This window comes from Delphinapterus leucas, chromosome 1 (genome assembly GCF_059928025.1).
Source record: "Delphinapterus leucas isolate spDelLeu-1000000601 "Yukka" chromosome 1, BTC_Dleu_Yukka2, whole genome shotgun sequence".
Lineage (NCBI taxonomy): Eukaryota > Metazoa > Chordata > Mammalia > Artiodactyla > Monodontidae > Delphinapterus > Delphinapterus leucas.
Genome location: NC_143129.1, coordinates 94,539,367 through 94,565,648, shown reverse-complemented (window position 1 = coordinate 94,565,648; position 26,282 = coordinate 94,539,367). Strand labels below are relative to the sequence as shown.

Here is a 26,282-nt window from a genome sequence, read left to right as displayed (position 1 = left end):
TGACTGGGCCAACGCGCTTCCCCCGCCCGGCCTCGGTAGTTCCAGAGAGGGCGGGACAAAGGTCGTTCTTCCGCTTTTAATTGCTGGTGGTTGCTAGGGGCGCTCGGAACGGTAGGTGTGTGGTGAGAGTTCACGTTTTAGAGACGTTGTGAAGCCATCCCAAGATTGGCAACTGGGGAACTTGTATGGAGAGTCGGTCTGTCTGAACCCTGGTTTGATAGGTCCCTCGCCGACTCCCGCAATCCCCGCCAGAGCACGTTGGCCCCAGTCTCTCCTCGCTCTTCACCTGCCCGGCCTTTGGCGGGACTCCTCGCTTTTCCGGCTCCGGCGCGGACTTCCTCCAGGTGCTGTGTGACGGCCTCCAGGACTCGACCTGGGAGGTGATGAGGTGCGCTCCGGTGCGTCTGAGCGGGCGCCGGGGGCGAGTCCAGTCGCTTCAGCGCACCTCTCTCATGGCTCGTTTGTTGAGAAAAGTTGGTGAGTTCTAGTCGGTAGGAAAGTCTTTAAGTTTCCGCACGGTCAAGGTAATTTTACCAGCATTTCCTTCCATTTCTCCCCGCTGCCCCCAGTACAGGCTTTCGACCTGGTGACCCAGAGCTCTGGATGTGGGATTCAAATTGTTCACTGTTTTTCTGTTATTCATGAATTAGCTGAAGGTGCCGTCTTTTTTGTGCTTCATGCTTCCATTCCCTAAGCGTAGGAGAGCAACTTCACAGCTTCATAGAAAGACTGTAAATGAATTATGTGTTCCAGAAAGATAACCAGTTAGGAAGTCATTTAGTGGGCAGTGTATGACTGAAAGGGAAACGCAAGCGTTCCGATTCTGGTTAAAGATATACCACTGGTCAAGGCCTTAACCTCTCCAGGCCTGTCTCTCTCAAGTTAAGTTCATAACTTAGCCTTAGATTAGGTTTGTAAATGACCAAGGCAATTCAGTGGTAGGGGAAATGTAGAAATAAGCCTTTTGGGTATTGACATCTGTTTTTCCCAACATTTATTTCTTTCCCTCATGAATTCAACAGGAATTTCGTTTTGTGGTCCCTAGCCAATAAGAAGTTTGGCACCAATAAAACTGAGGAGAAATTCCAAGTGGCAATCCTCAGGGACCTTTTAGATTTCTGAGAAAGGAATGGTATCCTTTAGTTTCTGGTCAGCTTAATGTGCCCTTTCTATTAAAAAATTTTAGTTAATTTCAGTATGCCCTCTCTTTTGAAGTTCTCTTGAAATTAATATATAGTAACTACCTATATACCTACATAAATATTACCTATGTACCTATATAGGTACTTGAGCATAATAGTATTTCCTGAACACCCAGGGATGCAAGGTGCTCTGCAGCCCTTACTCATATCAGATGTGGTGGTGAATGTCTCACAAGATTATTTGAATGTAGACTCCTCTGGGTAAATGTGTTTGTGCCCTATATATCATAAGTGAAAGGGAGCCACAGGTAGCTCTCATTGTGGATAAGAAGGGAAATCTTGGTTTCTCCCAAGAAAGTGGACCATTATGGAATAAAAATCCAGCACCTACGGACTTCCCCGGTGGCGCAGTGGTTAAGAATCCGGCTGCCAATGCAGGGGACGTGGGTTTGATCCCTGGTCCGGGAAGATCCCAGAAGATGCTGCGGAGCAACTAAGCCAGTGCACCACAACTACTGAGCCTGAGCTCTAGAGCCCACAAGCCATAACTAGTGAGCCTGCACATCACAACTACTTAAGCCCGCATGCCTTTGAGCCCTTGCACTGCAACTACTGAGCCCGCGTGCTGCAACTACTGAAGGCTGCACGCCTGGAGCCTGTGCCCCACAACAAGAGAAGCCACCGCAATGAGAAGCCCATGAACTGCAATGAAGAGTAGCCCCCGCTTGCCACAAGTAGAGAAAGCCTGCGTGCAGCAACAAAGACCCAACGCAGAAAAAATATAAATTAAAAAAAAAATCCAGCACCTAGTATAGTTTCTTGCCTATAATCAATTCCATTCAATAAATGCTTCATTAAAAGTTGAACCAGGTGTCCCTCTGAAAAAATGAGCCACAGAAGACAGAAAGGAAAGGAATGGAGTAAAGCATGAGAGAATGAGCTAGATTCAGAAACTGAGAAAGGTGTATAAACATCTCGGAGAGCTAGGCACATGCCTCCTGGAGCAAAATAAAGTGTGGCAGAATGGTCAGGGTGGACTGGAGACACTACTGGAGAAACCAGTAAGAACTGATCCCCAAACTGAATTCTTTATGTTCCTGTAACTGTCTAACTTATAAATGACTGAACATGGCTAATGTGCTTCATTGCTGTAATGTTTGGGTCTCTGATGGGCAGTTTTGGCTGGAGAGCCCATCATCCTAGCTTGAACTTTCTTCCAATTGTGCTGTGGTCTGAGACCCTGCCTACTCTCAATCCTTTCTTTTCCCTCTCCTTCATAGGTGTCAGGCCTGAGTCACAGTTTGCAGACTCTCCCACCTTCCCTTGCTCCCTTCCCTTTTATCTTTCACAGATAGTTCCCCTAAAAATATCTTGCATGTTGTTATGAATTGTGTCCTTCCCAAAATCCATATGTTGAAGCCCTAAACCCACAATACTGCAGAATGTGACTGCATTTGGAGATGAGTCCTTTAAAGATGTGATTAAGTTAAAATGAAGGTGTTAGGTAGGGTGAACCCTAATCCAGTTCGGCTGATTGCTTATAAGAAGAGGAAATTTGGACACATAAGGAGACACCAGGGGCATGTTTGCAGAGGACATGCAGAGGAAGGGCCATGTGAGGACACTGTGAGAAGGTGGCCATCTGCAAGCCAAGGACAGAGGCCTCAGAAGAAACCAAACCTGTTGACACCTTGATCTTGGACCTCTAGCCTCCAGAAATAAAGGAGAAATAAATTTCTATTGTTTAAGCCACCCAGCCTGTGGTATTTTGTTATGGCAGCCCTGGCTAATACACATGTCAAATCCCACCTTGGCAACTGCCTCTCAGAGGGCCCAAACTAGCGCAAGTGGTACCAGGAGAGGTCCAAGAAAACATAATAAGTTGAAATTTCAGGACTGGCACACTCATTACCTCATAAGCAAAGACGATGCTATCCTGAGCAGTATAGGGGCATGGGTAGCTCCTAGCACAAGGTGGTGACCCAGTTGCTAAAGATTTAATCAGTAGTGACCTGGGAAAACATCCCAGTGGAGGAGAAAGCCCTTGCAGATAGAATTTCAGGCATGTGAAATATATGAGTGGGAACATGCCTACAAGGACAGTGGAGTTGGCTGGTTACTGCTAAGTTGTATTGACACTCTGAAAAGGAATAAGGAGAAAGCAAGGGTTCTCCCTGGGTTAATGCCTAAGTGTGAGAGACAGAAAACCTCTTTAGTAGCTTACAAAGAGGCTTTTATGTCCTATAGTGGAAGAGCTGACACAGTTAAGCCACAGACTCAGGTCGTGATAGAGGCAACAGAGTTCCAAAGACATTTAAATGTGCAACCAAAGGAGGTCAGGGCCCTGGTTGCAAAAACCTGAAACCCTGAAACAAGGGATAGGACTTCTGGATGGACATCTGTAAGGATGTTAGTTCTGCAAACCCACATGAACTTACAAAGTTTGCAGAGGTGGTTCACCTCTTCGTATTATTCTCTGCATGCTGAAAGACACTGCAGAGCCACTGCCCCATGAGGCAACATAGAAGTTGCCCCTACTTCCTGTCCTGGCTGCCAGGCCAGTAACTAGAGTTAAGTCCTAACAAAACCCAGCTGAGGGACTTCCCTGGTGGTGCAGTGGTTAAGAATCTGCCTGCCGGGCTTCCCTGGTGGCACAGTGGTTGAGAGTACGCCTGCTGATGCAGGGGCCATGGGTTCGTGCCCCGGTCCGGGAATATCCCACATGCTGCGGAGCGGCTAGGCCTGTGAGCCATGGCCGCTGAGTCTGCATGTCTGGATCCTGTGCTCCGCAGCAGGAGAGGCTACAACAGTGAGAGGCCTGCATACCACAAAAAAAAAAAAAAAAAAAAGAACCCGCCTGCCAATGCAGGGGATGTGGGTTTGAGCCATGGTCCGGGAAGATCCCACATGCTGCGGAGCAACTAAGCCCATGCACCACAACTACTGAGCCTGTACTCTAGAGCCCGCGACCCACAACTACTGAGCCCATGTGCCACAACTACTGAGGCCAGTGCGCCTAGAGCCCATGCTCCACAAGAAGAGAAGCCACCGCGATGAGAAACCTGTGCACTGCAAGGAAGAGTAGCCCCCGCTTGCCACAACTAGAGAAAGCCTGTACGCAGCAGCAAAGACCCAACATAGCCAAAAATAAATAAATAAATTTATATTAAAAAAAAAAAAAACCCAGCTGAGAACATACTGGGCCTGATAACAGAGGAAAGAGATTAAATACAAAAAGCTGTAAGAATTAGCTCGCATATGTAGACAGAAGCCAGGGGAGTACCCTGCAATTGAAATTTGAGGTTGCTTGATCAAAGTGGCTGGAATATAAGACTAGACAATCAGGAATTCATTGAATTGGGAGCACTTTCTTGAGGCACAGGATTTAACACCCTGGCAAGAACTCTTGGGGATGAAAAAAACTCACTGCTGGGAGGCTTTTAGAAACCTAGAGAAAGTGACGGCCAATGCTGAGTAAAGTAGAAATGCCCCAGTTGCCCTGGCATATGGTACAAGAATGAAAAAAAAGACAGGAAAGTGGGCATGCAGGAATAGGTGTGTGAAGCCAGAAGACCCATCAGAAGATTATGTTCAACAGGAAGGCCCAGAAAACACACCATTCACTGAGGCCATCAGAAATTTGGTGAGGGGCAAGAGCATCACCAAGAAGTTCTCTGCTGCCTGGGCTGACAGTAGAAACAGTCACAGAGCTGGGGCTCATTAATAACTATGGGAATGATATTCGCCTTCCCCCAAGTAAGAGAGACCAGATGGTGGCACTTAGTCACCAGAAGCCAGGAGGCTACAATTATGACAAAGACCAACAACATCTGACAAGAGTGGCAACCAAGGGGGCCTGACCCACAGCGAATTGTGGAGATGGATATAGAACTTGGCATCTCTAGGGGCAAAGTTAACATCTACAACCAAAAAGAGGCCAAAATGGAGAAGCAAGAGCCTGAGTATGGTTCCCCCGCACTGCACCAAAAGTCATTATCCCTTGTTCAGTGTCTGGATTTGAGCCACTCTTCAGATCTGAAACCCATTGACTTAAGAGGTGGCAGATCCTGCAGCACTGTAGCAAGTATACATGTAATGATTCCTCAGTCCTTCCCCAAAGAGACCTGTGGCCATTTACTTTGGTGACTGTACACACTGGGGAAGAGGAATAACCAGAAAATTTACTCAGAGTCTGAGTTGACATCAGTACCCTGAGACCCAAAGCATTGTTGTGGCCCCTGTTAGAGTGGGGGCTTATGGGGGCCTTGTAGTAAATGGGGTCCTGGCTAAAGTCCAGCTTACAGTGGGTCCATTGTGTCTATGCACCCACCCGATGGTGATTTCTCCGGTTCCTGTGTGTGTAATTGGAATTGATATATTTGGCGGTTGGAGTGATACCTACCTACATTAAATCCTTGACCTGTGTGAAGTAAGAGCTATCATAGTGGGGAAGGCCAAGTGGAAACACCCACCCCTGGCCAACATAGTGAATTAAAAAAACAAATATCACATACCAGGGGCATAATGGAAATTAGTGCCACCATTAAAGACCTAAAGAATGTGGGTGGAGGGAGGATGGTCCCTATCATGTCTCCACTTAATTAGCCAGTCTGGCCCTTGCAGATGGATCCTGGAGAATGACTGTAGACTACTGCAGGCTTCAGTAGTTGACCCATTACATAAATAATATTATGCTGGTCAGACAAGCACAAGCAAGAGGTGGCTAGTATGCTGGAGGTATTGGTAAGACCAGTGCTCCAGAGAGTAGAAAAATGCTACAAAGATTCAAGGACTTGCCACTTTGGTGAATTTTTAAGGGTCCACTGGTTAGAGGTGTGCTAGTAGTATATCCTTCCAAGTAAAAAACAAATTGTTGCATCTTGCATCCCCTACCACAAAGAGAATTCACAGAGCTTGGTAGTTCTCTTTATGTTCTGGAGCAATACATTCCATACCTGGGAATACTGCTCCAGCCCATATACCAGGTAGTATTGAAGATTTTCAGCTTTGTGGCCCAGAACAGGAGAAGGGCTCTTCAGAAGGTCCAGGCTCCTGTACAAGCATCTCTGCCACTTGGCCATATATTCCAGTAGACTCTTTTGTATTAGAGGTGTCAAGAGTGGGAAAAGATGCATTTTGGAGCTTGTGATAGTTAATTTTATGTCAACTTGACTGGGACATGGAGTACCCAAATAATATGGTCAAACATTTTCTGGGTGTGTTGGGGTGGGGGGTGTTTCTGGATGAGATTAACGTTGGACTGGTAGAATGAGTAAAGCAGATTGCCCTCCTTAATGTGGGTGGGCCTCATTCAATCAATTGAAGACCTGAATAGAACAAAAAAGCTGAGTAAAAGGGAATTCCTCCTGCCTGACTGCATAGCTAGGACGTTGGTCTTTTCTAGCCTTCAGACTTGGACCGAAGCATCAGCTCTTCTTGGATCTTGAGCCTGCCAACTTTCAGACTGGAACTTATACCATCGGTGTCCTGGTTCTCAGGCTTTTGAACTCAGACTGGAACTAAACATTGGTTCTCCTAAGTCATCAGCTTGCGGACTGCAGATCTTGGGACTTCTCAGCCTCTCTAATCATGTGAGCCAATTCCTTATAATAAATCTACATCTATATCTATATCTAACTCCTATTGGTTCTGTTTCTCTGGAGAACCCTGACTAATAGAGATACTATCAGTGGAGTGCAGCTGTAAAAAATAACTAAAAATGTGGAAGCAGCTTTGGAACCGGGTAATGGGTAGATGCTGGAATAATTTTAAGTTACATGCTAGAAATATGGACATTATGGGCAAATCTAGTGAAATCTCAAACAGAAATGAGGAATATGTTATTGGAAACTGGAGGAAAGGCGATCCCTGTTATAAAATGGTAAAGAACTTGGCTGAACTGTGTCCTAGTGTTTTGTGGAAGGTAGAATTTGAGTGATAAAATTGGATGTTTAGCTGAGGAGATTTCTAAGCAAAGTATTGAAGGAGGGGCTTGGTTTCACCTGATTGCTAGCAGTAAAATGTGAAAGGAGAGAGATGAATTAAAGAAAGAATTGTTAAGCAAAGAGGAACCAGAACTTGATGATTTGGAAGATTCTCAGCCTATCCATATTGCAAAAAATGAGAAAGCATGTTCAAATACCAATGGTGTGATGAGATTATCACTTGATAAGGAGTTTACAGGATTACATGAGCAGAAGCACTGCCAGTTTGAACTGAAGGGGACAGAGATGGGGAAAAATGAAGGACGGCTGTTAGATTTATTGAATTGGACAGGACAGAGTGATAGATGATCACCAGGGCCACTGCCTCAGTTTTGACAGGCAGGCGGCTTCTGCCTGAAGCCTTGGGAGTGGGACTACCCAGCAAAGCCTTGGGGGTGATGCTGCCACCCCACTGGACCTGGATGGCTGAGCACTGAGCCAGAGGATTATTCTCAAACCTTAAAGATCTAATGGAATTTTCTTGCTAAATTTTGAACTTGCTTAGGACGCATCCCCCTTCCCTTCTTTCCTGTTTCTCCCTTTTAGAATGGGAATGTCTATCCTGTGCGTCCCCCACCACTGTATTTTGGAAGCACATAACTTGTCTGATTTTACAGATTCACAGCTGGAGAGGAATTTTGCCTCAGGATGTATCATACCTTGAGTCTCACTATATCTGATTTAGATGATATTTAGCTGAGACTTTAGAGTTGATACTGGAGTGAGTTAAGACTTTGGGGGCTATTGGGATGGAATAAATGTGTTTTGCATTTAAGAATGACATGAATTTTAGGGGGCCAGGGGTGGAATGTTATGGACTGAATTTGTCCCCCTGCCCAATTCTTATGTTGAAGCCCTAACCCCCAATGTGATGGTGAAGAAGAGATACCAGAGAGCACTTTCCGCCCACCCCGTGAGGACAGAGTGAGAATGAGAAGGTGGCTGTTTCCAAATCAGGAAAAGGGATTGCCAGAGCCTGAACATGCTGGCACCCTGATGTCAGACTTCCAGCCTCTAGAACTGTGAAAAAATGAGTGTCTGTTGTTTAAGCCACAAAGTCTATGGTATTTTGTTATAACAGCCCAAACTGACTTAAGACAGAACTTATGGTAAGCCTCAGTGGAAAAATCACAATGCAGTCCCTGGAACTTGAGCAAGGCCATGCCATCTGCAGCAGAGAATTATATACGTTTTAAGAAACAGCTACTAATGTGATACTAGGCCTTGGTAGAAACCGAACACTTAACCGTGGGACTCCAAGTAGTCATGTGTCCAAAACTGCCCGTTACGGCCTTGGTTCTTTTGGTGTTCAGATGGACCCAGCAGCATTTATTGTAAGATGGAAATGGTGCATCTGAGATGGAGCTCAAGCACAACTGAGGTACTTGTAAGCTGCATGACCAGGTAGTCCAGACCCCCATGTCACCCACCACAACTGCACCAATACCATGACCAGCTGAAGGAGGGGTAAAACCTGAGTTTGGTTTATGGGTGAGTCAGCTTAAGATGTGGATGTAAGCCAAAGTTAGATAGTGGCCTCATTATAGTCACATACTTGAGAAGCTTTGAAAAATGGTGGAGAGGAAAAATCTTCCTAATGGGTAGAGTTAGAAACATTGTCCCTGGTCATCTGGTTTGTGTATAAGGAGAAACAGACTGAAGTAAGAATATATATAGATTCTTGGGCATGTGTCAATGGCCTGGCCCGCTGGTAAAGGGCCGGGAAGAAAAAAGACTGGAAGACCGAAGACAAGAAGGTCTAGGGTAGAGTCTTGTGGGTGAATATACATGAGTGGGCGTGAAGTGTGAAGATTTTTGTATCATATTTTGCACCCACTAGGGAAGAGGTACTAAACAATTAAGTAGAGAAAATAACTCATGCAGTTGTCATTACCAGCCTTCATCATTGGCTACCTTGGAACCAGCCTGATGGGCACTGTTGTGGGTTATATTGTATCCCCCCCAAATTCATACATTAAAGTTCTAATCCCCAATACCTCAAAATGTGACATTTGGAAATAGGGTTCTTGCTGTTGTAGTTAGTTAAAATGACATCATACTGGAGTAGGATGGGCCCCTAATTCAATGTGACTGTTATCCTTATAAACAGAAGGCCATATGAAGACAGAAATATGCAGAGGGAATGCCATGTGAAGATAAAAACAGAGATTAGGGTGATGCAGGAGAAGCCAAGGAACACCAAAGAAGCTAGGGGAGAAGCATGGAACAGATTTTCCCTCACAGCCCTCAGAAGGAACCAAGCCTACTGACACCTTGGTCTCAGACTTCTAGCTTCCAGAATTGTGAGACAATAAATTTCTGTTGTTTAAATCACCAAATTTGTGGTACTTTGTTAACGCAGCCCTAAGAAACTAATACAGACACATAAATGGTGTGGCCTCAGTGGTAGAGATAGAAGCTATATATGGGCCCAGAAAGTATGGACTCCAACTTTTTAAGGCTGATCTAGCTACTAATGCCTAAATGTCCAACATGTCAGCAATAGAGACCAATGCTGAGCCCCCAAAATGGAACTATTACTCATGGAGACAGTTGGCTACTTGGTGACAAGTTGACTACCTTGAGTCCCTTCCATTCTGTGGGGGCCAGTGCTTCATTCTCACAGTGATAGATAGCTATTCTGGATATGGGTTTTCCTTTCCACCAACAGATCCTCAGCCAACATTACTGAATTGGGATTTGTGGAATGTCTGATCCACAGGCACAGAATCCTGCATAACATAGCATCCAACCAGGGCAACTGCTTCATGGTAAAAGAAGTACGAGAGTGGACCCATGACCTAGTACCGCACCAGCCAGAAAAGGCTGACCTGATAAAGAGCTGGAATGGCTTTCTAAAGTCTCAAGTGAAATGCCATTCATTTCATTTATTCATTATTCCAGCCTCCCACATGCTGCAGAGGCAACTCTGAAAAAACAAGATGCTATCATTCAGGATATGTTATACACATTAAATCCCAGGCCTTTATGAACCCAATAGGAAAAGTACATGGGTCCACTAACCAAGGAGTGGATGCAGGAATAGCTCCATTTACCTTTACTACCAATGACCCACTAGAGGATTTTGTGCTTTCTGTACCCACAAATCTGGGATATATAGGGCTGGAGGTACTGGTCCCCAATGGGATTGCACTCCTGTTAAGGGACACAGCAAAGGTCCCATTGAACTGTAAGCTATGACTGCTGCTGGGGCACTTTGGACTCATTATTCCAGGGACCAGTAGGTGAAAAGAGAAGTCACCATCATGACAAGGATAACTGACCCTGATCAGTAGGAGAAGGTATCACGGCTTTTTACAGAATCCATGTGATCCACTTGGGCATCTCCTAATACTCCCTTGCCCCACTGTAACTGTGAACACATGCAGCAACTCTGGACTAAGAAGGGTGTGGTTACTAGGAGCTCAGTCCCCTCAAGAATAAGGGTTTGGATTATACCACCACATAAGCCACCAAGACCTGCTAAGATGAAAACTGAGGGTGAGGGGAATTTAGAGTGGATAGTGGAAAAGGGAGAGAATGAGTATCAACTGTGGCCTCCAGACCAATTTCTATAGTTCATTCCACTAACCTTCCTCTTTCAAGTTTCTCATCAGGAAGAGAGGCCCATGGAAACCATGGAAGAGCTTCTCCCCAAACCAACAAGAAGCGTATAGATCAGTGGGTCAAAGGAGTGGACTGTGGTGTTTCTGAAAATGTGCCACTGGATTTCCTGCTGTGCATAGCATAGTTAACTGATGAACCCAGATACTGATCTGGATCCACCAGTGTGTTCACAACTGAGGCCACGTTTCCCACAACCTACTCCTACCTAACTACTGAGCATGGTGGAGTAATAATGCAGGTTCATTCCTTCCAGACTTGGGACTCCTCTAATGGGACACTTTGGCTTGAGAACTACTGTTAGGATTCAGAGCTCAGAGGGAAATTGAGAGAAAGGAAATTTTTGCAAAGACAGTTTAAAAAGAAAATAAAGGGACTTCCCTGGTGGTGCAGCAGTTAAGAATCTGCCTGCCAATGCAGGGGACACGGGTTTGAGCCCTGGCCTGGGAAGATCCCACATAATGCAGAGCAGCTAAGCCTGTGTGCCACAACTGCTGAGCCTGCGCTGTAGAGCCCATGAGCCACAACTACTGAGCCCATGAGCCACAACTACTGAAGCCCGTGCGCCTAGAGCCTGTGCTCCACAACAAGAGAAGCCACTGCAATGAGAAGCCCATGCACTGCAACGAAGAGTAGCCCCCGCTCACCACAACTAGAGAAAGCCTGCGTGTAGCAACGAAGACCCAACACAGCCAAAAATAAATTAATAAATTAATTTTTAAAAAAGAAAATAAAGATAAAATCAGAAATTGATAAAAATAGAAAGCAAAAAAACGAGAAAATCAACAAGAGCAAAACTTATTAATCTCCAAAAAGACAAAAAATTAATCACCTCCTAGCAAGGCTAATCAAGGAAAAGTTTAAGAGAACACATTATTAATATCAGCAATAAAATAGGGGCATCACCACAAGTCCTATAGCTATTAAAAATATAAGAGGATACAACTTTATACCAATAAATTTGGCAATTCAGATGAAGTGGAAAATTTTATTGAAAAATAAAGCTTATCAACACTGAAACAATAACAAACAGGAAATTCTATATTTTATATTTTAAAGGAATTGAACTAATCATTTAAAACCTCTCTACAAAGAAAACTCCAGATAGCTTCACTGATGAATTCCTTCCAACATGTATATTTCTTTCAGAAAGGCATAAAAGGCATATTCACACTTCCTGATGCTTATATATCACACAGTCTATTTGTGGATTAACTTCCCCCTGCTCCATGTCTCATTCATTTAGCACCTACTATGCATTATGTTAAGAGTTGTAGAAACGAAGATGGATAAAGCTTTTGGCAGAGGGAGCCTTCAGGTTGGTGGAAGAAGCAGATATATAATGTAAATGCAATGAAATAAGTGCTAATGAAGATTTTTGTAAAGTACTATGAGAGATGGGTGTGAATCCAGGGAAGGAAAGGCTTTAACAGGCATGAGAAGTGAAACAATATGCCATGTGCTGTGGTCATAAAAATAACTGGAAAATAGGGAACATTCTTTCTCAGAATTCCTTACTGGATCTTCTCCCCTTATTCCCTCTAATTTTTGATACCTCAGGATTATTCCTTGGCTTCTGCTTTTCATTCTTCCTAATTTCATCCACTCTCATGTTTGTCCCTTTCATATATAATTTAATCATTACAAAATTTGTATCTCTAGCCTCTACCCTCTCTTGAGCTCCAGGCCTAAATATTCAAATATCCAGAGAACTCACCTACTCAAGGACTTTGCTTCCACACTTATTCTCCTCTCTCTCCTGCATCACCAGTCCTCCCTCCCTTCTTGAAGAAACCCTCCCTTGATGGCATATGTCTCTTCAGCTACTACACTACTTTTCTGCTCCCCTTTACATAGAGAATCTTCTCACTTTCTTTCTACTGCATCTTAACCTTTTATGATACTTAAAAACTTTTTTTTATAAATTTATTTCTTATTGGCTGTGTTGGTTATTCGTTGCTGCGTGTGGGCTTTCTCTAGTTGCAGCGAGCAGGGGCCACTCCTCGTTGCAGTGCGCAGGCCTCTCACTGCAGTGGCTTCTATCGCTGCAGAGCACGGGCTCCAGGCACACGGGCTTCAGTAGTTGCAGCACGTGGGCTCAGTAGTTGTGGCTCACGGTCTCCAGAGCACAGGCTCAGCAGTTGTGATGCACGGGCTTAGCTGCTCCGCAGCATGTGGGATCCTCCCGGACCAGGGATTGAATCCTTGTCCGCTGCATTGGCAGGCAGACTCTCAACCACTGCACCACCAGGGAAGCCTGATACTTAAAAACTTTTATGAGTCTTTTATCCCCGCTACTCTTCTAAGACTACCTTTACCTGGCTTCTACCCTCTTGATCACTACTACTCTAGTCCAAACCACCATCATCTCTCACCTAGACTTATCAAGGTCACCAATAACCTTCATGTTGCCAAATCCAATTCTCAACTTACTTGACCTAACAGCAGCATTTAAGCAGTTGATCATTTCCTCTTTCTTGAAGAACTATCTTTACCTGGCTTCTATCCTCTACTGATTTTCTTCTCACCTCACTGGACACTTCTCAGTCTCTTTGTTGGATCTTCTTTCTCTTCTCAACCCTTAAGTATTAGAGTATTCTAGTGTTCCATCCTTGGACTTCTACTCAGTTTTAGCTTACACTCATCTTAGAAAATCTTAACCAATTCCATCATCTTAAATGTCACCTATAAGCCAATAAATCCAAAAATGTATATCTACAGATTTAACCTCTCCCCTGAACTCCAGACTCATATCTCCAATAACTATTCTACTTGGAAGTCTAACAGTATTCCAAACTAAACCTTTCTAAAATCAAACTCTTGAGTGCCTGTTTATCAAACCTAATTCCCTTCAGTCTTCTCCATCTCAGTAACTGGCTCTGTGATTCAGCCTGTTGCTCAGGCCAGAAATATTGGGGTCATTGTTGACTGCTCTCTTTTTCTACTACCCTCATTCAATCCATCATCACATTGCATCAGCTCTGCCTTCAAAATATATCCCAGGGCTTCCCTGGTGGCGCAATGGTTAAGAATCTGCCTGCCAATTCAGGGGACATGGGTTCAAACCCTGGTCCGGGAAGATCCCACATGCTGTGGAGAAACTAAGTCCGTGTGCCACAACTACTGAGCCTGCGCTCTAGAGCCCGTAAGCCACAACTACTGAGCCCGTGTGCCACAACTACTGAAGCCGTCATGCCTAGAGGCCATGCTCCACAACAAGAGAAGCCACTGCAATGAGGAGCCTGTGCACCTCAACAGAGTAGCGCCTGCTCACCGCAACTAGAGAAAGCCCACACGCAGCAATGAAGACCCAACACCGCCATAAATAAATAAATACATTTATAAAAATATATATATATATCCCAAGTCTGATCAGTTCTCACTAACTTGATCATTACTACTCTAGTCCAAACCGCCATCATCTCTCACATAGATCCCTTCCTTGTAACTGGCTACCCAGCTTCCACACTTCCCCCACGATAGTCTTTTGGGAGTGATCCTTTTACAGTATAAGTTAGGATATGGTACTTCCCTATTCAAAAATCCTCCAATGATTCACGTCACACTTAAAATAAAACCCAAGGTTTTTTCCATGATCTACGAGGTCTCTTGCTATATTCTGACATTATCTTCTCCCATTCTCCCCTTCCTTTTTTTTGTGCTTCAGTCACACTAGTCTCATTGTTATTCCTCAAACATATGACAAGCACATTCCCATCTCTGGACATTTGCACTTGCTGTTCACTCTGCCTAAAATACTCTTTCTCCAGATATTCACATGGCTCATTTCTCTGTTCAAATGTCACCCCCTCACAGGGACTACTTCATCTAAAATAACTCCTTCATTTGCTGGGATTTTACTCTGCTCTATTTTCTTTCATAGCTTGTAACATTAAAGGGATTATATCATGTATGCATTTGGGTTTTTTTAATTATTTTTTTATTTTTTAACATCTTTACTGGAGTATAATTGCTTTACAATGGTGTGTTAGTTTCTGCTTTGTAACAAAGTGAATCAGATATACATATACATATATCCCCATATCCCCTCCCTCTTATGTCTCCCTCCCACCTGCCCTATCCCACCCCTCTAGGTGGTCACAAAGCACCAAGCTGGTCTCCCTGTGCTATGTGGCTGCTTCCCACTACTTATCTATTTTATGTTTGGTAGTGTATATATGTCCATGCCGCTCTCTCACTGTCCCAGCTTACCCTTCCCGCTCCCCATATCCTCAAGTCCATTCTCTAGTAGGTCTGCGTCTTTATTCCCATCCTGCCCCTAGGTTCTTCATGCCTTTTTTTTTTTAGTTTCCATATATATGTGTTAAAATATGGTATTTGTTTTTCTCTTTCTGACTTACTTCACTCTGTATAACAGATTCTAGGTCCACCCACCTCACTACAAATAACTCAATTTTGTTTCTTTTATGGCTGAGTAATTTTCCATTGTATATATGTGCCACATCTTCTTTATCCATTCATCTGTCGATGGATACTTAGGTTGCTTCCATGTCCTGGCTATTGTAAATAGAGCTAATGAACATTTTGGTACATGACTCTTTTTGAATTATGGTTTTCTCAGGGTATATGCCCAGTAGTGGGATTGCTGGGTCATATGGTAGTTCTATTTGTAGTTTTTTAAGGAACCTCCATACTGTTCTCCGTAGTGGCTGTACCAATTCACATTCCCACCAACAGTGCAAGAGGGTTCCCTTTTCTCCTCACCCTCTCCAGCATTTATTGTTTGTAGATTTTTTGATGATGGCCATTCTGACTGGTGTGAGATGATATCTTATTGTAGTTTTGATTTGCATTTCTTTAATGACTAATGATGTTGAGCATTCTTTCATGTGTTTGTTGGCAATCTGTATTCCTTCTTTGGAGAAATGTCTATTTAGGTCTTCTGCCCATTTTTGGATTGGGTTGTTTGGTTTTTTGATATTGAGCTGCATGAGCTGCTTGTAAATTTTGGACATTAATCCTTTGTCAGTTGCTTTGCATTTGTTTATTGGATATATTATCTGCCTTCCACACTAGAATGCAAGCTCCATAAGGACAAGGATTCATGTTTTGTTCAGTCACCAAGTCCTATCAATTCTACCCCTTAGAAATATCTTCATTCCATCTTCTTCTCCATTATCACTACCTTCGCCTTAATTCAGTTGCCATCACCACTTGCTAGGACTATTATAGTATTCTCCTACTTGACTTTCTGCGTTCACCTTCTTTTGATGTCTTTCTCTCCCATTACTTACCAGTTTGATAGCACTGTAGTTGATATGTATTCATGTCTCTCCTACGTAGAATCCTTTGTAGGGGACACCCTCTTTGCCTACTGGATAAAATTCAAGCCCCTCAACACAGCATCCAAGTCACCTCCTGCAACCTCCTCACCTTTACCAGCAGCACCAAACTGCTTATATCTCCTCATGTCCTTGCCTGTGTCCTTGGGACATACTGGTTCTTCTACTTAAATGTCCTTTCCTGACTCTCAGAGGTAGATAAATATTTCTTCCTTTGGCCATACTTCTATTGCATTTATTATACTGTGGTGGAATTTTTTTCTTTTTTTGCTTACATGTAGGTCTCTTATTAATCTATGAGCTCTTAAGGGGAGAGAGTTGTGTTTTATTCAGGCCACAGCTTCTGTCACACAATAAGGGGTAGATGAAGATTGGAGTAGGGCATGGAGAACGTTCAAAGCAGAAGGGACTGTGTGTGTAAATACTCTGAGGCATGAGGGGGCTTGGCATCTTCAGAAAAGAGAGAAGGGCTGTGTGACTGACCCAGTGAATAAAGGGGAGAGCGGCAGGAGGCAAGCTAGAAAGACTGTGGGAACCAGATCACGCAAGGCCCTTGTCGAACATGCAAAAGATCTTGAACATCATCCTATGAAGCCTCTAAAAGATTTTAAGGAGAATAAAGGTAAAATTTGCACTTAAAAAAAAAAACCCTCATGAAGCTTGCTATGTAAAGAATGGATTGAATGAGTACAAGAACAAATAGAGAGAGACCTGTTTGGACACTAGTGCAGTCGTCCAGGCGAAAAGGGATGATGCATTGGCCTGGGTTGGTAGCAGTGGGGATAGTGAAAAGTAAACAGATTCAAGATATATCTTGGAGGTAAAATGAACAGGACTTGATAGGACAAAATGGGGTGAGGAAGATAGATTGCACAACTGAATGGCTGATGGTATCATTTGCTGAAATGCAGATTTGTCCTAGGAAGTTCAAAGGAGCAATAGCTAAGTTTTGAGAAGTTGAGTTTGAGATGCCCGAGTATGAGACATATAAAGGGATATGCTGAAAAGGCAGCTGAATATGGAGGTATGAATTTCAGAAGAGAGGTCTGAGCTGGAAGAATAGCTAGGAGTCATGAGCACACAGACTGTATCTAAAGCCATAAGAGTTGATACGAGAGCCAAGGAGACATGGTAGCATGAAAACAGAAGAGGATTATGGATGATGCAGAGTTGAGAAGAAATTCATTGGATTGGAAATAATGAGAACAGGAAGCTAAGAGGCCACATGGACTTTATAATTGCCCAGGAGAGTGGCAGAAGTTGAGGGGACAGGAAGGCCATGAGCCAGGTGCTTGCAGATCTTCAGAGAATGAGAAAAGTGGCCAAGAGTTTGGAAGATCATTGCATTCAGAAGGGAGAAAAGATGAATGGATAGATGACATGAACCTTAAAAAGGCAGATTTTGCAAGAGGGAGAGGGAATAGTGAGGAGAAACAACCTAAATTTCCCCTTAATTGTATTCTCTGTTTCAGATAATGAGGATCTTCAAGAATGTCTTCGAACTGCAGGTTAAACAGGCTCAAAGAAATCCCACCCCTATTGTTCCAGACTAAGCCCATCCCCTGGGGCTTAATCAAGGCAGAGAAGCTGCCAGAGTGAGGAGGCCAAACCTGTGGGAAGGTGGCATGGAATAAGAATGACAACTAAGAAGCTGTACTAAGAGTTCAGGTGAGAGCAGGTGAGAGATTGAATTAATGCAGAGGCAGATGGGACAGCAGGGAGAGAGAGCTTGAGGAAACATCTCTAACATAGCTGGAGACTGAGTTCAATCATGTGACCAATGATCCAATCAGTCATGCCTTCCCAGTGAAATCCCAATAAAGTATCTTGATGCTGAGGTTCAGAGGAGTCCCTGGTTGGTGAACACGGATGTGCTGGGAAGGTGACATGTCCTGGCTCCCCAGGGAGAAGATATGGGAGCTCCATGTTGAAGACCCTCCCAGACCTCACCCTATGTGTCCCTTCATTTGGCTGGCCCTGGTTGTATCCTTTAAATAAAACTGTAATTGTTAAGTGCAGTGCTTTTCTGAGTCATTCAGTTCTGTGATTTATTCTTGTGAATTATTGAACCTGATGGGATAATGGGAACCCCTGAATTTCTGCCAGTTGGTCAGAAGTGTGGGTGACCTGGGGACTCTCAAAGTGTGGCTGGCATCTGAAGTAAGGGCAGTCCTGCTGAGGACCGTGCCCTTAGACCTGCGTGGTCTTACACTACCTCCAGGTGGTTAGCATCAGAGTTGTATTCAGTTGGGGTTTGTTTTAGAATAACAGGTAACAAACAGAGAATTCTACTCAAACTGACTTTAAAAAGTGAAGGGAATTTATTGGTGCACATTACCAAAAAAGTCCACAAGTAACATGGCTTCAAGCATGGCTTGACCCAGCAATTCAAATAATGTGACCAGGACCCAGTCTTTCTCTCCTAGTTCTTCCTGAGACTGGCGTCATCCTCAGCAAACTCTCCCTTCCTGGTGCAGGATGGCTGCCAATAGTTCCTGAAGCTATGTGCATGTGGATTGACCTCCAGTTAAGAGGCAGATTTTTATTCATTCAAATAGATGTTCAAGAATTGAGTATAACTGGCCTAAATTGGGTCATATTCCCATCCTTGAATGAATTATTATGACCAGAAATAGTGCCATAAGTCAATCAGAACCTACTTCTAAAACCAGAGGTGGGATTTATCTTACTTAAACCATTTGGCCATAAATGGCTTGCCTTATACAAAATCTGGGTACTACTGTTGGAAAAATGGGGAAATAAATACTATGGAAGCAATCAGTAATGGAACCGTGTTCAGCTGCTATTTATTCAATTGACATCTCATTTTGAAAATTAGCTGCATTCTGGAAAACAATCCCAGATTCCTTTAGTTCTTAAATTCTACACTTAAGGGTTGTTCTGTCTGTACTCCAGGTGGCTTAGATACCCTGTGAGGTTCTCTTTACAACCTAATGATTTGCTGGTACAATCCCAAATGAGAGAAATACAGCTTGTCAGATTATGGTACAATTCATCTTCTCCAGAGATCATTTATGTGACAACTTAATTATTCAGAGAATAAAACCCTAAGAGGTGCCCACACTTAAAGAGCTGATAGAAGATGATTCTGCAGAAGAACATCTCCATGCCCTCAGCTCTGAAAAATCACTTGAAACTACTGAAAGAGATGTCACAAAGTTTACATACCAGAGTTCATGGACTTTAGTTATGGGAAACATTCTTCGATCCTCTCTTAGAGTCAATTTGCCATGATTCTAGGTGCAGTTCTAACAGGTTTGTTATCTGATGCAATGATCATCTTTGTTTTTGCTTGTTCACTGTTCTTTCTTATTTAGGCAAAAGCACCCTGATTTTCCGTTGGGGAAACTAGTTCTCTCTAACTTTCAGTGTTGTGGTTTTGATAGGACTGATACTACCCACAAGGTCCAAGAATGAGTACAAGGATCTGGCCAGTCCCTTGGCCATACCATGACTGATCTGAAATGGGAATGTGGCCCAACCTGGGCTATTGAGAGCCCTACCCAGAACTTCGCCTGCAACTCTTATGGGGTTGCTAGGTTGTTACGATGTTAAGACCAGACATGTTGTTGGGCTATCAAGGGGGAGAATCCAGCTGGAAAATGAAACCGACATAGAGAGAAAAGCAGAGGAGAGATAGACAGAGACAGAGGCAGAGAAAGAATCCACTTCTGATGTTATTTGGGCCCCTGGAACGAGTCATGACTAAAACTCTTGGATGTTTCAGTTACAGGAGGCAACAAATTTCCTTTTCTGCTTAAGCCTGTTTGAGTCAGGTGTCTGCACTAAAGTAGTTTAAACTAATTCATCTGGTTTTCTGCAACAAGCAAATTGGAAGCAACAACAGAGGAGGGTTTTTGCTTGGAGGCATATGAATTAGCAGCAGTTTCACTAATTTTTTAAAAATGTTATGAATTCTGCACACTAAATGAAATAAAATCCAATATTTTGGTACTTTGTGCTGACACCAAAGGAAAGCAAAGGAAAACTACAAAATCTCTCTCTCTAATTAAAAAAAAAAAGAAAGAAAGAAAAAGAAGGAAAGCAGTTTGGGATCCAGATCATGACATCATATCTTACAGTACAGGACAATGTTTGATAGTCCTGATGTGACATTCCCTATTTTTATACCTGTCATCAATGGTCTTTCACACTTAAAACCATCTTTGATTCCTCTCTTAGTGAGTAATTACAATACTAGAGCAAAATTATATTTTTAAGCTTTCTGCTTTAATTTCCTGCAAAGCCAAAATACTGGATTTTTTTACATGTTTAGAATTTATAAAGTTTTAAAAATATTAATGTAACTAAATATTATTTAACACATTTAAAAACAAAAATTGTAAACAAATTACAAAATATCCTTCTGGCCACTACTGGCTCTGCTGCTTTCTGCAACTTCACTTCTACCCCACACATATCCATACACATCATCTATGATGTAGCTGGTTAGGAAGAGCTTCTAGACTTTCCTTCCCAGTTTAGCAACCCATAGGGTTTTCAGGACTACTTCCTCTGATTGAAAATGATTTCTCTCCTGTGAGCCCAAAACAGATGGCCCTAGCTGGGTCTGACTCTTCTCCATCCCCTATGGGGAGATTTCCTACTTCAAAGACTCCTCCTTTTTAGTCCTCGCTCAGCATTTTTGCTGAGAGAGCGTAGTGGAGGATGAAGTTTGGAAGAGGTAGGGAGTTACTGGAATGGGGTGGTAAGGAGGGGATGGGAGGGTTTATGGTGATAAATGGTAATGGTTTATGGTTACTGATGAGGAGGAGGTTAGAGCAGGAGGAGGAAGGAGGGTTTGAAGAGGACCTAAGAAGAGTAAATAAAGCTGCTGACCGAGGTCTAAAATAATGGTATTACACCAATAAAAATACCTTAATTTCAGTGCTTAAAAATAGCACAGTATATGGGTACACTGGAATATAGAAAACAGTAATGCAGTCATGATTCCCTCTTCCCTGACCTTCAGTCAGAGTAGCCTCTAAATCTTGTTAATTCAATTTCAGACACATGCCACTCCACCTGGAGATTCAACTTCCTGAAGTATTCTTGGCGCAAACCTTGAAAGGCTCTGGTTCTGTTTTAAGAAGGAAAGCCATGTACTTACATCACTTATACACCCTGCTGCCAGATTAATAGTTCTGAATCACAGTTCTACCACAGAGCAACGAATATTTATTGAATATTTGGTATGTGGCAGGCACCAGGCTCTCTTTATATTACGTTATTTAACCTTCATAACAGCCCTTCGTAGTAGATACTGTCATTAACCCCATTCTGTAGATAAGAAAATAGAAGCCTAGGAAAATTAAGTCTCTTGAAAAGGAAACATAGCTCCTAAGTGGCAGAACTAGGTTTGGAACTAATCTGTCTCACTCCACTTGGGTCCTTAACCTCTATTCTTTTTTTGGTTTTTTTTGCGGTACGCGGGCCTCTCACTGCTGTGGCCCCTCCCATTGCGGAGCACAGGCTCCGGATGCGCAGGCCCAGCGGCCATGGCCCACAGGCCCAGCCGCTCCGCAGCATGTGGGATCTTCCCAGACCGGGGCACGAACCCGCGTCCCCCGCATCGGCAGGCAGACTCTCAACCACTGCGCCACCAGGGAAGCCCTTAACCTCTATTCTTTATCACCTCTTCTGCTCAAAATCTGAGTGAGTAGTCAATAAAGTTATCACCTCTTCTTTATCTATTCTTTATCACCTCTTCTGCTCAAAATCTGAGTGAGTAGTCAATAAAGTCTAAGGGCTTATCACTTAAGGCCCTTACCCCCAACTGCCATTCCAATTTTATTTTCTACTATGGCCCTTCATACATCTGATTTTCAGGGCAAATAGAAGTATTTGTTGATCACCAATATGCCTCAGCAATACACACTTCCGTGTCTTTGTTTATGGAGGAATGTTTTCTCTATGTCACTGGTTCCAGAAAAAAATAGAAATATTTAAATCACTGTTTCACACAATAATTGTCATAGTTTTTATTTTCCATTACAATAACAGCCATTGATTTTTACATATATACATATATACACACACATATATATATTTCTTCCCTTAAAATAAACTATTTTCTTCTGAAGTATGTACAAAGATTAAGTGGTTTGGAAATGTATTAGGCCTTTACAAATTGTTTATAAATCCAAATCCAACAGAATTAGGATTCCAAATAGTAGAAGTCATTTTACCAGAAGTCCAAAAAGTCTTCAGGGTCTCCCAAGATTATCTAAAATAAACACAGAAACAAAAAAGTATTCAGGACAGAAATTTGGCAAGTGGTCAGTCTCCTTTTGTAGGGTGCCTCTACTCCTAACAGGCATAATTTTCAAAAAAAAAAAAAAACCTGCTGTGGAATAAATTTCATGGATTAAAAAAAATGCTGAGTGACGTTACCTTGAATGTACAGTCGATTTGGCCACAATACAGCTTCAGCTTTTTAAAAAGCAGTAGCTCTCCAGAAAACAAAAAGAGAAGGGAAGATTTTCCAACTTATTTTAGGAGGCTACCATTACCTTGATAACAAAACCAAAGAGAGTCCAAAAAAGAAAACTACAAACCAATAGCCCTCATGAACATAGATGAAAAAAATCCTCAACAGGGGAATTCCCTGGCGGTCCAGTGGTTAGGACTCGGTGCCTCCGCTGCATGGAGCCAGGTTCGATCCCTAGTCAGGGAACTAAGATCTTGCATGCCGTGCACTGGCATGGCCAAAAAAAAAAAAAAAAAAATTCTCAACAGAATTTAAAAATTGAATTCAACAATATATAATATACACATATATATTATAGAATATATATACATAAACAATAACACATCATGACCAAAAATTCAAAGCTGACTGATTCAGTATTCAAAAATCAGTCAATAGACCCACAAAAATATAGTCATTTGATCTTTGACAAGCAAAGGCAATTCAGTGGAGAAAAAATATGCTGTTCAACAAATGGTGCTGGAAAAACTGGACATCCATGTGCAAAAAAAATGAATCTAGACACAGACTTTATACTCTGCACAAAAATTAACTCGAGATTATAGACCTAAATGTAAAATGCAAAACTATGAGACTTAGAAGATAACATAGGAGAAAACCTAGATGACCTTGGGTTTAGTGAGGTCATTTTAGATACAACACCAAAGGCATGTCTCATGAAACGAAAAATTGATGTCAGACTTCATTAAAATTTAAAACTTTTTAAAAAGTTTAAAACTTTTTAAAAAAGCTATGCAAAAAACACTGTCAAGAGAATGAGAAGACAAACCTAACACTGGGAGAAAAATTTGCAAAAGACATATCTGATAAAGTATTGTTATCCAAAATATACAAGAAACACTTAAAAGTCAACAATAAGAAAATGAACAACCTGATTTAAAAATGGGGAAAAGATCTGAATAGACACTTCACCAAAGAAGATATACAGATGGCAAGTAAGCATATGAATAGAGGATCAACATAACATGTCATTAGGAAATTGCAAATTAAAACAACAATGGGATACCACTATACACCTATTAAAATGGCTAAAATCCAAAACACTGACAACACCAAATGCTGGCAACGATGTGGAGCAACAGGAGCTCTCATTCATTGTTGATGGGGCTGCAAAATGGTACAACCACTTTGGAAGATAGTTTGGCAGTTTCTTATAAAACCAAACATACAATACGGCAATTGAACTGTATTTGCCCAGAGGAGTTGAAAATTTACATCCACACAAAAACCTGCACATGGACATTTATCGTAGCTTGATTCATAGCTGCCAAAACTTGGAAGCAATCAAGATATTCTTCAGTAGGTGAATGGATACACAAACTGTGACAATGGACTGCTATTATTCAGTGCTAAAAAGAAATGAGCTATCAAGTCATGAAAAGACATAGAGGAAACTTATGTATTATTATATATATTTCACTTATATTACTGAGAGAAGCCAATCTCAAAAGGCTACATAATGAATGATTCCAACTGTATGATATTCTGGATAAAGCAAAAATAGGGAGGCAGGAAGATCAGTGGTTGGTTGCGGGGTGGGCTGGAGGGAGGGATAAACAGATAAGACACAGGATATCTTTAGGGTAGTGAAATTATTCTGCATGATACTATAAGAGTGAATACATGTCATTATACATTTGTCAAAATCCATAGACTATATAATACAAAGAGTAAACCCTAATGTAAACTATGGACTTTGGTTGATAATGATGTCAGTGTTGACTTATTGATTGTTACAAATAAATGTACCATACTGATTCGGGATGTTGATGATGGGAGAGGCTGCGTGCAGGGAGGGGATAGGGAGGCGGGAATTCTCTGCAGTTTCTGCTCAATTTTACTGTGAACCTAAAACTGCTCTAAAAATAAAGTGTATGTATGTATGTGTGTATATATATATATGTACGTATGTGTGTGTATACATACACTTTATTTTAAAATTATATATATTTTATATATGTATTTATATATCCTTTTAATATTCTAAAAACTATATCAGTGTAATCTACCATACTTGTCATAATTGTCCAAAGAAGAAAAAATACATTATCATTATCAATTGATGCAGAAAAAGCATTTGACAAAATTCAACATCCATCCATGATTAAAAACTCTCAGCAAACTAGAAATAGAAAGGAACTTCGGACTTCCCTGGTGGCACAGTGGTTAAGAATCCGCCTGCCAACGCAGGGGACACGGGTTCAATCCCTGGTCCAGGAAGATCCCACATGCTATGGAGCAACTAAGCCCGTGCGGCACAACTACTGAGCCTGCGCTCTAGAGCCCACAAGCCACAACTACTGAGCCCACGTGCCACAACTACTGAATCCCGTGTGCCTAGACCCCGTGCTCCACAACAAGAGAAGCAACTGCAATGAGAAGCCCGCGCACCGCAACGAAGAGTAGCCCCCGTTCACTGCACCTAAAGAAAGCCCGTGCACAGCAACGAAGACCCAACGCAGCCAAAAATAAATGAATAAATTAATTAATTTTAAAAAAGGAAAAAAGAAAGGAACTTCCACAAGCTGATAAAGGGCATCTATAAAAAACCTAGAGCTGATATCATACGAAATGGTGAAAAGCTGAATACATTCCCCTAAGATCAGGAACAATGCAATGATGTCCACTGTCACCACTTCTATTCAACATCATACTGAAAGTCCTAGCCAGTGCAATAAGGCAAGGAAAATAAATAAAAGGCATACAGGTTATAAAGGTAGAAGTAAAACGTTCCCTATTTGCAGACAATGTAATTGTCTACATAGAAAATCCTAAGGAACCTACAAAAAACTCATGGAACTAAAATGTGAGTTTAGAAAGGTCACAGGATACAAGGTCAACAGAAAAAATCATATTTCTACATACTAACAATTGTCAAAAGGAAACTTAAATTTTAAATTATATAATTTATAATGGCTCCCCCCCAATTAAATTCTCGGGAATAAATCTACCAAAACATGTACATGATCTGTATGCTTAAAAGTTCAAATGCTGATGAAAGAAATCAAAGACCTAAATTAATGGAGAGGCATGCCATGTTTATGGATTGGAAAATGCAACAGGGAAATGATGTTAGTTTTGCCTAAATTGATCTGTAGATTTAATGCAATTCTAATCAAAATCCCAGCAGAATTTTTTGAAGATATGGACAGCCTGGTCTTAAAATTTATTTTGAAAGGCAAAGGAACTAGAATAGCTAAAACAATTTTGAAGAAGATGACTAAAGTTGGAGGAATTATATCACCCTATTTTAAGATTTACTTTAAAGCTACAGTTTCCAACACAGTGTGGTATTGGCAAAGGCATAGATACATAGATTAGACAGACAGTCCAGAAATAGACTCACACAAATATGGCCAACTGATTTTTTTACAAAAGTGCAAAAGCAATTAAATGGAGAATGAATAGTCTTTTCAAAAAATGTTGTTAGAACATTTGGACATGCCAAGAAAGAGAGAGGGGAGAAGGAGGGAGGAAGGAAGGAAGGAAGAAATAAGGAACCTTGACCTAAATTTCATACCTTATACAAAAAATAACTCAAAAATATCTGAATGGAAAGCGTAAACTATAAACATTTAGGATAGAACATAGGAGAAAATACATGTGACCTAGGGTTAGGCAAAGAGTTCTCAGACATGATGCCAAAATCATGATCCATTTTTTAAAAAAGATGAATTAGACTTCACAAAAGTGTAAAATTTTGCTCTGCAAAAGACAC

General features: G+C 42.0%; 1 long non-coding RNA gene across 1 annotated transcript; it reads left to right on the top strand.

Moving 5' to 3' along the window:
* Positions 1–44: 44 nt before the first annotated feature.
* Positions 45–20,220, top strand: LOC111180077 (uncharacterized). The gene is made up of 3 exons (XR_002646102.2): positions 45–477; positions 6,547–6,733; positions 17,526–20,220. It is a non-coding gene; the product is annotated as an uncharacterized LOC111180077 (long non-coding RNA).
* The last annotated feature ends 6,062 nt before the right edge of the window (positions 20,221–26,282 follow it).